At 32.6% G+C, this 13,400-nt stretch overlaps 1 non-coding gene across 1 annotated transcript; it reads right to left on the reverse strand.

Annotated features, from left to right (window-relative positions):
• Positions 1–9,419: 9,419 nt before the first annotated feature.
• LOC121211538 (small nucleolar RNA R71) lies at positions 9,420–9,526 on the reverse strand. The gene has a single exon (XR_005906762.1). It is a non-coding gene; the product is annotated as a small nucleolar RNA R71 (small nucleolar RNA).
• Positions 9,527–13,400: the final 3,874 nt, after the last annotated feature.

Below are 13,400 nucleotides of genomic sequence, written 5' to 3' on the forward strand. Positions count from 1 at the left end.
TTACAAGGTAGTGGTTTCACTTGGTCATGTCTTTTTGGGTTAATCGCTTGGCATATCTAGAAAAATAGGAATTTATTCATCTTTTAGAATATTTCCTAGGCAACAACTATTGTTGGGCTCGCCAATACGAATCATATCTTGGTGGTCACAAAAGCAACATTCCCAATTCAAATCCCACAAATAATTCGGATGATACTTGGGTGTACTTATCCATTGATGGGACAGTGGTCAGAGATTCTGGATATGCTGCAACAGGAGGAGTGGTTCGAGATTATGATGGAAATTGGATAGTGGGGTTCATTCGCTTCTTAAGTGTATGCTTTCCATTTGAGGCTGAAGTTTGGAGCATCCTGGATGGGATCTTTATTCTGCTAAATAAGGGCTACAGAGGGGCCATTATCTTGATTGATAACCTTGATGTTGCCCAGAATTTGGCTGATTTGGATTTGGAAGACTCGAGGATTACTGTGCTTTGAAGAACTCAGTGCATCATGGGGTTGGAAGGGGAGTGGAAGATTAAGCATATTCCAAGAAATCAGAATTTAGTAGCGGATCGTCTTGTTAAACTTAGTTTGAGCTAGAAATCAAGTTTACAAGTCATTAATGAGGCTCCTAAGGAAGTAATAGACTTACTACAAGTAGATAAAATTAATGGTTGTTTTATGCAGTTGATGTAATTGATTTTTTCTTCTCACCAAAAATATATATCATGTTATATGCTACAAGTATCTATAAAAAAATATTTGTTATTTGTAAAAAGAATAATATATTAATTAATTTTCAATTAAATTATTGTTGAGTTAAATCTTAATATTAACTCCATCAAATTTAAATATTTTTTTGTCGAGAAAGCAACTAATTATCATTAAATCAAATTAAAATATTGTCTAATACAGGACACTACCATGCTTCTCAGTAGCTAATACATAAATTAAACTACTAGGGGAGTCCTACACAACCAAAATAAATTAACACCTAAATGGTCTTCAATAGTAGATCATGTAGGAAAAATATGGACATCACATATATAATAAGAATAATTATATGTTATTATTTACTATCATAAAATGTTAGCCCAAATTAAATGTTAAGGCTTATTGGCCTTCAATTGTTAAATAAAGTATGGATCAAATATATATAGATACTCTAGTAACTAATTTTTAATTGATAATAGGTTCATTATAAATTATGTCTAATGTGTAAAAGTTATAAATTAAGTTAATGGTCCCCAAATTACCATCTTCAAAAAAGAGAGAGCCACCTTCTTTAAATTACTTGTGTGTTAATTTGGAGGACCAAAACTACAAGATTTCAAGATCTCAAGATTTCAATGCATTCAAATATGCTTCCGCATTTAGTTTTTTTCTTGATTTATTCTTGATGGATTGACATTACACACCCTAATTTATTAAATTTTGTATCAAAGTTTTACAGTTTTAACAAGTGACATATGAGTCTCATCATGTAAAATCATTGAGAATGATTTTCTATTATGTTTAGAATAATTGGCTCTAAAATTTTATGGATTTGATATTTGAACTTGGTATTTTAATTAAAGTATATGTTTAATTTTTTAGATTTATTTTTAAGTTTTTGAGTTTCGATTTTTATGAATTTGAAAACCAATGTGTGCATAGTATTAAGGCTTATTTACGGTTATACATATTTGAGTTTTTTTTTATATATGTATTAATATATATTCATAATGCATGAGTTGGATATTATTGAATGTATAAAAATTTATGGTTTTAGGTTTTATGTGTATTGATGTTAAGGTTTTCGATAATTTTTTATGGATTCAATTATATATATTTTTGTCAAATCAGGTTGATGGACATTCATTAAAATTATCTTTTTGATATGGATATACATATTTAATTTTTGGGTACTTTGATGTACTCATATAAATTATTATACAAATTTAGTTTTATATTTGGTTCTACAAGATTTAGTTTTGAATATTATTTTAAATATTTTTATGGCTACTTGCTTAAGTATTAAAAAAAATAGTTAAACAAAAGGTTTTCGATTTTTAATGGCACCATTGAGACAATCTTATTTTGGATTATTTTAGAAACTATAGTCCATTATTTAAAAATTTCAGATTTGATCTTTGACTATTATGGAAATTTTGAATTTGAATATTGAAATGTTTATATATTTTAAAATAATTTAATCGAAGCAATAAGTCACTAAAGTGACGTTTGTTGTATAAATTATTTTGTTTTAAAATATAAAAGGTTGTGTGCACATAACTTAAGTTATGTTAATATTGATCGGCCCAAAGGAAGATTATTTGGTTTTACATGTGAGTAATAAATTGACCCAAAGGAATATTTTTGTTTGATATGTACATTATTGTCGGTGTTTGATTACTACACTGATATCGCTTACAAGTTAATATTTTACCCAAAGATGAAATATTAATGGAATGCTCGATATCTTAATATGGAGTTTACCTTTATTCAAATTATTTTGGCTAAAATTTGAAGTGTTATGCGAGCTTGTTTTGTTTGATTTAGCTACTATTATACTTATCAACATAATTGCATGCATCGAAACATTCAGGGGCATTATGTCTGATAAGATTACCATGGAAAAAAAATCATAGCCGACATTGAAAAGAGGTTTGTCAAGAACAAAAAAAGTTGAAATTGTTACGTTTTATAACAAATCTAACTACAATGGGATATATAAAGAAAAATAACAAAGTTGGGAATACAACACCTCAAAAGAAACAACAAAAGAAATTAACCAAGGATGGTTGTTTCTCTTATAGTGCGACAAGTGTATCTCTTATTTTTTGTTTACTTTAAAGTTAATTTGACTTTGGTACTTAGACACACTTGGTGGATAGATTTTGGTGCAATAGCTCACTTTAGTGTATCTATATAGGATTCTCAAAATTTTCAAAAGCCAAATGATGGTGAAATATACATCTACATAAGCAATGGTCATCTCGTAGAAATTCAAGCAATATAAATTTTAGATTATTATTTAGAATTGAAATTTATTTGGATTTTATTGAAACTTTTATCATTGGCCTTTTAGATAAAATTTGATTTTCAGCATTAGACAAATTTGTTTATTTTTATTCATTTTTAAAATTTAAAAAAATTAGTTTTCAAAATTCGAATTTAGTTGGCTTCACTTACTACTATTGCTTCATTCAATGAATCCTTCCATAATACTGTAATAGCTAAGAGACACAAATTAATCACTAAGAATTCAGTTTGATTGTGACACAAAAGATTAGATTATATCTTCAAAAGGAGACTCAAGAGATTTGTGCTGACGGTATTCTTGATCCCTTTGTTTTTTTCGGATAGTTTGAAATATTTAAGGTTTAAAAAATTTATAATCCCACAACTAAGGTTATTTTTAATACGAATAATGTATGTTCTTTGAGGATGTTGAATTTAGGGGAAGAGAGAGAATTAAAGACATTGTCTTTGAAGAAGAATATATTGATATTCTTCCACACATTCTTTTAGTTGCTATTGATAAAGATCAAGAATAGTTTATTATACCTGATATCGTTCAAATAGCAACTTTGGATCAAGACAATATCATAAAACCTTATAGTCAAGTAACAAACTCTACAACCTTAAGAACCAATGCCATTAAGAAGGTTCACTAGAAAAAGAGTTATAATGGCTTTAGTGGCATATTTTGACATTGAGCTACATTAGATGGATGTCATAACTGCGTTTCTCAATGATAATATTGATGAGGCGATTTATATGGTGCAATAAAAAACTTTGTGTTTGGTGATGCAAAGTTAATAATTTACAAATTAAAGAATCTATGTATAGGCTTAAGCAACCCTTTCATTAGTGGTATTAAAATATTTACCAAGTAATTATCTTATTCAATTTTGAGATGGTTTGAAATAATAATTGTATATATCACAAGTTCAATGGGAGTAAACATAGCCTCAATAAATGCCCAAAGAATGATTTTGATATTACAGAAATGCATAAGATTCCCTACATTTCAATAGTGGAAAGTCTAATGTATGTTTAGGTTTGTACACGTTCATACATTGTTGGGATGTTATGCAAATAGTTAAGCAATTCGGGAATGAATCATTGGAAAGAAATCAAATGATTCATACATTATCTTTAGAAAATAAAACATTACTTGCTTACATATCGAAGGTTTGATAAATTAGAGATCGTCAGGTATACAAACTCTGATTTTGATGGAATATGGATACAAAATTTTGTCACTAGGCTGCAAATTATGACAATGGTAGTCTTTTATTCCAATAACAAAAAGAGCACATCAAAATCAAAACAAATAGACTTTAAATTCCTAGTTATTAAAGTAAGAATTCAGAGTGGTAAGGTGTCAATAAAGCATATTGGGGCAAACTCCTTAATTGCAGATCCACTTACTAAGGGACTACCACCCAAGTTTTTATGAGCACATTGTTCATATGGCTGTAATGTTGTTTAAGAATATTAAGTTTTAATGAGTGTTTTTAATTTTAATTTTTTTTTGTTTTAGACAAATTTTTAGTTATTTTAATTTATAGTTATTAAGGATTTTTTTTTTGCAGAAATCGAGTTTATTTGATTTATTCACACTTTTATTTTAGTAAAGTTTGATCTCATTAAGGCTAAGGAGGACCAGTTGGAAATACACATGTTTAGATCACATTACATGCAATTTCCATACTAAACATCCATACTTGGTCTATGTCATTTTGTTGTGTTAAGTTACATGATCAAGGATGGATTTAGTTACAATATATGTGACGAAAGTTGCCTTGGATCTATGTTGACATAATTAATGGATGAGATTGTTCAGAAGACCTTTTGGATATGGTAGTAAAGTTTTGAGATCATAAGGTTATATAATGACATGTAATTATAGAGTAATTCATATATATATATGTGGTCTAAGTGGGAGGTTGTTGGAAAAATATGGACATCACATATATAATAAGAATAATTACATGTTATTATTTACCAATGCTGTCATAAACTAACTAAAAATCTAACTAAGGCAAGTGTACCTATCGATTAATAGTATAGCTATGGTGAGCAAAGATATCGTTTCCAAGAGAACTAAAAGTATTAGTAATTACTATCTTTCTATTATTTTTTTGGAAGAAAGGGTTTGAAAAACGCATTAGAAAATAAATTTAGGAAAAAACTAGAGTTTTAAAATTTTTTCCAAAACAAGATCTTAGTTGTGATATCTAAAGTAATAAACACTTAATCAAAATTGTACATTTTCGATTCGTCTAGGATGAGCGCTTCAGTCGAGTAGTCTTCTCCGCTATCCTCAAGCTCATGTCTACCGAGTGTGGGCTCACTTCGAATTAGAAAATTTTTTACAAAAATTACCAGTAGGGTAATTTTGAAATTTCTCTAAATTTTTGGGTCAAGTTGTAAATCAGAAAAATATCCCTAGAAATTTTTTGGAATAATCTCTTAAGAGAATTTTCTCTCTATATCTTTCTCTTGAATTCAGGTGTATGTAAATAATGACCCAAGGCTCTCTTTATATAGGGTGAGTTTAGAGAGTTCAATTATGATTAAATTTAATCACTTTAATATTAAATCTTATTAAAATAATATAATGTTTATCTACAAGATAAAAATTAAATTAAATTCAATATTAAGATAATCACTTTAATCTTAAATTAATAAAATACTATTAAGATAATTATTAAATTAAATTTAATATTAAACTATTAAAATAATATTATTTTTGGAATAATTAATTTGAAATCAAATTCTCCGATAGAATTCCAATAGGAGTGTAACTCTTCCACTGCTCAACCTCCGACGGCCAATTGCTGCCAGCCACCAGGACATTGCCGTCGCAACCGCTGTCGTAACCATTAATACCACCGTGTCCGATGATGCAGGTGTGACACCCTTACAGCACCCCGAGTTGATTTGACTACTGCAGGTTCATTGACTCGACAGGTCTGGTCTAGCCACCGGTTGGACCGTCGGCCTGGTTTCACATATCGGGCCTAGTTCGACCAGTTTTTGGATCTTGGTCTTGGTCTCGGTTTTGGGCTCCCAAACCCAATTTACGATCTCAGGTTCAATTTTTAAGTTCAATTACCCATTGGGACAATTATCTGACTTGAAAACTAACTTCCAAAAATATCATATTAATTTTAATTAATTTGATTAATTTAATTTTACTTGATCAAAATTAATTTTTCCAAAAATTACTTAGATTTTCCAAATTAATTTTTCAAGAAAATTCTTTAATCAAATTCTCTAATTGAACAATTCTCATGACCACTTTAATTCGACATTGAATAAATCAACACTCAATTAAATTATTCCCAAAGTCGTAGAATTTTTTTCTGATTCAAATGCAATCCAATCTAGCTTTTTTTGAGCTAGCAGAGGGACCAATTTGACATATACAATTAGGCTCTAGTGATTGCAATTATGTCCAGAAGTATCGTTCTGATAATTCGCAATTACGTAATCATGGAGTCAATTCACAAGAAGGACCATGATTGAAAACTCCTTATTGTATACTCTTTACAAAAGCAATTCATCCAACTGCTTTGTCCAATGACCTCGTCTTATGTGTGTTACCCTCATATGATATACTTGATTCCTTTGAGTTAAATCTGTTCGCCCAATACAATCCTACTTTATCTCATTGTCACCATTGTGTCTTCTTAATGATTAATATGATCACTGTCAACAAATAACTATGATAAATTATTCATTCCAAAACAAGCAACTCGTGGCCACGTTTCATATTTATTAATCCACACAATGCCAATGAGAGGATATCATTAACTCTTTAATTGAGCTATGAATTACACTATTGCTAGTAAAGCCGTACCATACACAAGTCATGTACCTAACAAATCGGCTATGGGCTCGATCATCTTTAGAGCATAAGCCTTCACTTATATCAAAGCACATGAGTTGCATACGATGGTTAGTGACTAACTCAGGATTTAGGTAAATCACACCATGAACGTCACAAGTGAATTAGTTTGCAAATGGATTTAGAATTAATTCATCTTAGGTCCATTCCAATGTATCAATCTACCAATGAATACATCTATGTCTCTACTCGTGGAGTTAACTGCTTCGATAGCCAAGACTAGTCACCTCCCCAATTGGAATTGTAGATGACATAATAATCATTCTCAGTATTTGAACAGAATGTTCACTTTGATTTTTTACGGGATTACGAACTCATTTAGATTATCTAATGAAGTAAGTTATCTTTCTCGCAATGAAAACATTCTTTATAATGTCACTTATCTTCAGTTTGAACTTTAGACAATCAATGAGCTAATATTTGCTTGTCATAATTCTACTATACATGCAAAATATAAAATTCAAAAAATGCAAAAGTCATAATAGTGAAATGTGAAATTAACTTTATTTATTCATCATTTGATAAACCGTAAGATATACATATTTTTACACCATGCTTGACATATTTATGGATGATTTTTCCTTGGTTTTATTGAATTCGATGCTTCTAATCTTTTAATTTCATGTTTTATACTCAGGAGAGCTTAGGATAGCAAAAAGAGCAAGACACGGGCCAAAAACAGACAAATTGGGCCTAAATCAGTGTTGCACACGGCCTAGCCACTTCCACACGGGTAATCCACACGCCCGTGTGTCATGGCCGTGTCGACTAAGAACCAACTCAGTATTGCACACGGCCTAAGCACCTTCACACGGGCGTGGCACACGGCCGTGTCCCTGTCGAGCCCAAGCCTAGTTCTATTCAGAAAATGGCACTTTTGAGAGTTTTGAAGCATTTTAAAGCCTATATAAACACCCTAGAAGAGGATGAGGGGGGACACACAGATTTGGAGGCAGAAAATATTCAAGAACAGCAATTGGAACCACCTCGGAGCCATGATCTACATCAAGACTGAAGATTTCCATCCAATTTCCTAGAAGTTCTTTGGGTTTCTTTATGTTTTGTTGTTTTCCAAACTTTGAGATGTTTTCCATTATTATTATGAACTAAACTCCCTAAATACCTAAGAGAGATGAACCCTATGACAAATCTTATGCCTATTTGAATTATATGATAAAGACTTATTCTTATTCTTAATGGTGAGTTCTAAATTCTTGTTTTAATATTCCAGGGTATTAATTCAGGTTTTGATGTGCTTATTCAGTGGAGCAAAAGTCCCTGTTTAAGAGTAGATCATCCATAATTAAATGGATTTGAATGCAATCATAGAGATAGGATGACATAAATCTGCTGGATTAGAGTCAAATCTAATAAGGGAATCCATAGATCGAGTTAATGCGACAATAGGGGTTTTAATTAGAAAAAGGTTTCAATTAATCAACCTAAAGTCAGTTGTTCTTAGTCTCGAGAGAGATATTAACATAAATTATGGATTTCTACAGATTAAGTTAAGTGAATAAATTGTCTAATTCAGAAGTAATAAGTGAAGTCTAGGTGGATTCTTCCTTGGGTATTGTCTTCTCCATCGGTTTTTCCCAAAGTATTTTCCAAACTTCATCGTTGTCGTAATCTTAGTTAATTAGATAAATAGTTTTAGTTTAAAAATACACTTTAATTCTTAGGCTAGATAATCAAAAGATAGTAATTACTAGTACTTTTAGTCATCGTGGATACGATATTTCTGGTCTTACCATAACAATACTACTGTTCGATAGGTGCGCGTGCCTTAAGTTGAATTTTTAGTCAGTTTAGCGGCAATCAAGTTTTTGGCGCCGTTGCCGGGGACTAAAATATTAGGAACGCTTAATTTTTATTACTTTAGGTATTTATTTGATTGCAATTTAATTTTTTTAAATTATTTAATATTTCTTTTATTTACTTCTGGCAGGTTTTTATAGTTTATGACTAGAAAAAACCCGTTAGGACCTTTACTTTTTGATAGTGAGATCGAAAGTATAGTTCGTAGAAACCAAGGAGAAATAAGGTGAAGCCTACGATACATAGAGGAAGGAAAAGAGGATATATTCAAACCACAATCGAGGAGATGGATGATAATCAAAATAATCTCCTGTGGCTATTCAGACCCTGTAAATCAGAATCCTGCTCCTCGTACTATGTATGATTATGCTAAACCTAGTTTAACAGGAGCTGAATCGAGTATAGTTAGACCTGCTATTGGTACAAATAATTTTGAACTGAAACCTAACACGATTCAAATGATGCAACAGTTTGTTCAGTTTGATGGTTTGCAGGACAAGGATCCAAATAATCATTTAGCAAACTTTCTGGAATTCTGCGGCACCTTTAAGATCAATGGCGTTTCTGATGATGCCATTAGACTTCGGTTATTTCCCTTTTCATTGAGAAATAAGGTTAAACTGAGGTTGAACTCGTTACCACGATGATCAATCACCACTTGGGAACAAATGACCGAAAAGTTTTTGCTTAAATATTTCCCGCCGGCTAAATTAGCTAAACTAAGGAATGATATTTCTTCTTTTGTTCAGATGGATTTAGAAACACTCTACAATGCATGGGAGAGATACAAGGATCTATTGAGAAGGTGCCCTCACCATGGGTTACCACTTTGGGTATAGGTTCAAACTTTTCACAACGGCCTGAATCCTTTGACTAGATAGATGATTGACGTAGCTGTTGGTGGGACTATTAATAATAAGACACCTGAAGAGGCCTATGAATTTATAGAAGAGATGTCATTGAATAATTATCAGTGGCAAGTCATGAGGACAAAGCTGACGAAAGCGGTCGGCGTGTTTAACATCGATTCAGTTACTATGCTTTCTAATTAGGTAGAACTTTTGAATAAAAAAATTGATGGGTTATTTGGTTCTTCACAGGTTCATCCAGTAATGCAGTGCAATGCAAGTGGAGGTGGAACGAGAAATTCAGAATACTCACCCTATGACCACAACATGGAGAACGAACAAATGAATTATATGGGTAATAATCCTCGACCTCAAAATAATCCTTATAATAACACTTACAATGCTGGTTGGAAGAGCCACCCAAATTTCTCATGGGGAGGCTAAGGGAATCAGAGACCACCACCCCCTCTAGGCTTCCAACAACAACCTTACCAGCAAGAGAAAAAACTGAACCTTGAGGAAATGATGACAAAATTTATTTCAGTAGCGGAAACCCATTTTTAGAACATTGAAACTGCACTTAAAAATCAGCAAGCATCAATCCAAGGGATTGAGAATCAAATTGGACAGCTGGCTAAGATAATTTTAGAGAGACCACCAGGAAGTCTACCTAGTAACATCGAATCCAATCCAAAAGAACATGTGAAAGTAGTTACATTAAGGAGTGGGAAAGTGTTAGCTGAATCTTAAAAGAAGCCACTACAAGAAGTTGACAGAACCGAAGGAGAGGAGGAAAAAACCGAAAACAATGACAATCCAATGCCAAAGGAATACAAACCACCAATCTCATATCCAGCAAAGTAGAAGAAAGACCGCATGGATACACAATTCAGTAAATTTCTTGAACTTTCTAAATAACTGCGTATTAACTTACCTTTTGTTGAAGCTATATCGCAGATGCCTACATATGCAAAATTTTTAAAGGAGCTTCTAACAAATAGAAGAAAGTTTGAAGACTTATTTACAGTGGAACTTAACGAGGAGTGCTCGGGCATACTCTAAAATAAACTGCCAACCAAACTAAAAGATCCAGGAAGTTTTACTATTCCCTGCTTAATTGGTAGTTTGAATGTTGATAAGACACTAGCTGATTTAGGCGCTAGCATTAATCTGAAGCCATATAAAATGTTTAAACAACTTGGTCTTTGGGAACCTAAACCCACCATGATAAGTATTCAACTAGCTGATAGATCTGTTTAATATCCTAGAGGTATTATAGAGGACGTACTTGTCAAAGTAGATAAATTTATATTCCCTGTTGATTTCATTGTGCTTGACATAGATGAAGATGTTGAAGTGCCTTTAATCTTAGGTCGTCCATTTTTAGCCATCGCTAGGGCTATTATTGATGTGGGTGATGGTAAACTTGTGCTTAGAGTAGGTGAGGAAGATATTATTTTTAAAATTTATGATGCCATGAGATTTTCTAGGGAACAGGATGACACATGTTATTTTATTAACTCTATTGATCATGCTACTCAAGATTATTTTCAAGAAATCGTTCATAAGGACACGTTGGAACTGTGTCGTGCTCAAGGAGAGGAGGTAGATGATGATGATTCTGAGATAGGTAAGATAAAAGCTGAACTAAATTCCAATAAACCCTTCCCAAGACAAACGGAATATGAGGGTATTAAGGCAAACGATGAACTTCAGCAAAAACCTTTTATTGAAGAACCTCCTAAACTAGAACTTAAACAATTTCCAAATCACTTGGAATACGCATTCCTTGGAAATAATTCTACATTACCAGTGATTATTGCTTCTAACTTGCAACCCAAGGAGAAAGAGGAATTACTCCAAGTATTAAGAGAGCATAAAAGGGCCATAGCTTGGAAAATTTCTGACATTAAAGGGATCAGCCCTTTGTTTTGCACCTACAAAATTTTAATGGAAGATGAATATAAGCCATGTGTGCAAGCTCAAAGATGACTGAACCCCAATATGAAAGAAGTTGTTAAAGCTGAGGTAATTAAACTCAAAGATGCTGGAATTATTTATCCTATTTCTGACAGTTCTTGGGTAAGTCCAGTACAGGTTGTTCCTAAGAAAGGAGGCATGACTGTTGTAGCCAATGAGAAGAATGAATTAATCCCAACAAAGACAATCACAGGTTGGAGAGTTTGCATTGACTATAGGAAGCTGAATGATGCCATAAGAAAAGATCACTTCCCCCTGCCATTCATTGACCAAATGTTAGAAAGATTATCAGCGCACATGTACTACTGCTTTTTAGACGGACTCTCTAGTTATTTTCAAATCCCAATAGCTCCTGAAGATCAAGAAAAGACGACATTTACATGTCCATACGGTACGTTTGCTTATCGTAGAATGCCTTTTGGATTATGCAATGTTCCTGCTACTTTTCAGCATTGCATGATGGCCATTTTTGACGAACTCGTAGAAGACATCATGGAGGTATTTATAGATGACTTCTCGGTATTCGGTAACTCTTTCCATCTTTGCCTTAAAAATTTAAAATGAGTTCTAATAAGATGTGAGGAAACGAACCTTGTACTTTATTGGGAAAAATGTCACTTTATGGTTCAAGAAGGTATTATGTTAGGACATAAAATTTCTAGTAAAGGGATTGAGGTTGATAAATCTAAAATTGAAACCATTGAAAAACTACCTCCCCCTAGTTCGGTTAAGGCTATTAGAAGCTTTTTAGGATATGCTGGGCTTTATAGAAGATTTATTAAAGGCTTTTCTAAAATAGCTAAGCCTTTGACTAAATTACTAGAAAAAGATGTGCCCTTTAATTTCGATCAGGAATGTTTAGAAGCGTTTAATTCTTTAAAGGATAAATTGATTAATGCTTCAATTATAATCGCACCTGATTGGAATTTACCTTTCGAACTAATGTGCGATGCGAGTGATTTTGCAATAGGTGCAGTTTTGGGACAGCGAAGAGACAAGCATTTTCAACCTATCTATTATGCTAGCAAAACTTTGACAACCGCACAAGAAAACTACACCACCACGGAGAAAGAGCTGCTAGCTGTGGTTTTTTGCTTTTGATAAATTTAGGTCATATCTAATGTTGTCTAAAGTTTTCGTTTATACTGACCATTCTGCTCTTCGCTACCTTTTAACTAAGACTGATGCAAAACCTCGAATCATTTGATGGATTTTGTTATTGCAGGAATTTGACTATGAGAGTCAGGATAAGAAAGGAGCTAAAAATCTCGCGGCTGATCATTTTTCCAGGCTTGAAAATTCAAGTACCAAAGGGCTAGATGAAGTTGAAATAAATGATTCGTTCCCTGAAGAACAATTCTTTGCTATATCTGATTCTGAAGTATATTGGTTTGCAGACATTGCGAATTTTTTAGCCGCTAACGTTATCCCAAAATGGTTGACACATTGGCAAAAGAAGTGATTCTTTACTGATGTGAAAAAATACTTTTGGGAAGACCCTTTTCTTTTCCGTATATGTGCAGATCAAGTCATTAGGAGATGCGTTACAAGGTCAAAAGCATTTAAAATATTGGAGCATTGCCACTCAGAACTGATTGGGGGACATTACAGTGAAATAAGATCGCACATAAAACACTCGAAACAGGTTTTTATTAGCCTACACAATTCAAAGAAGCCAACAGGTATGTTGCTACTTGCGATAAATGCCAACGAACAGGTAATATCTCTAAATGTGACAAAATGCCCCAAACGTACATGCTTTCATGTGAAATATTTGACGTTTGGTGTATCAATTTTATGGGTCCATTCCCTAGTTCATTTGGAAATAAATACATCTTAGTAGCAGTCGATTATATGTCTAAATGGGTG

This window comes from Gossypium hirsutum, chromosome A12 (genome assembly GCF_007990345.1).
Source record: "Gossypium hirsutum isolate 1008001.06 chromosome A12, Gossypium_hirsutum_v2.1, whole genome shotgun sequence".
NCBI classification, from domain to species: Eukaryota; Viridiplantae; Streptophyta; class Magnoliopsida; order Malvales; family Malvaceae; genus Gossypium; species Gossypium hirsutum.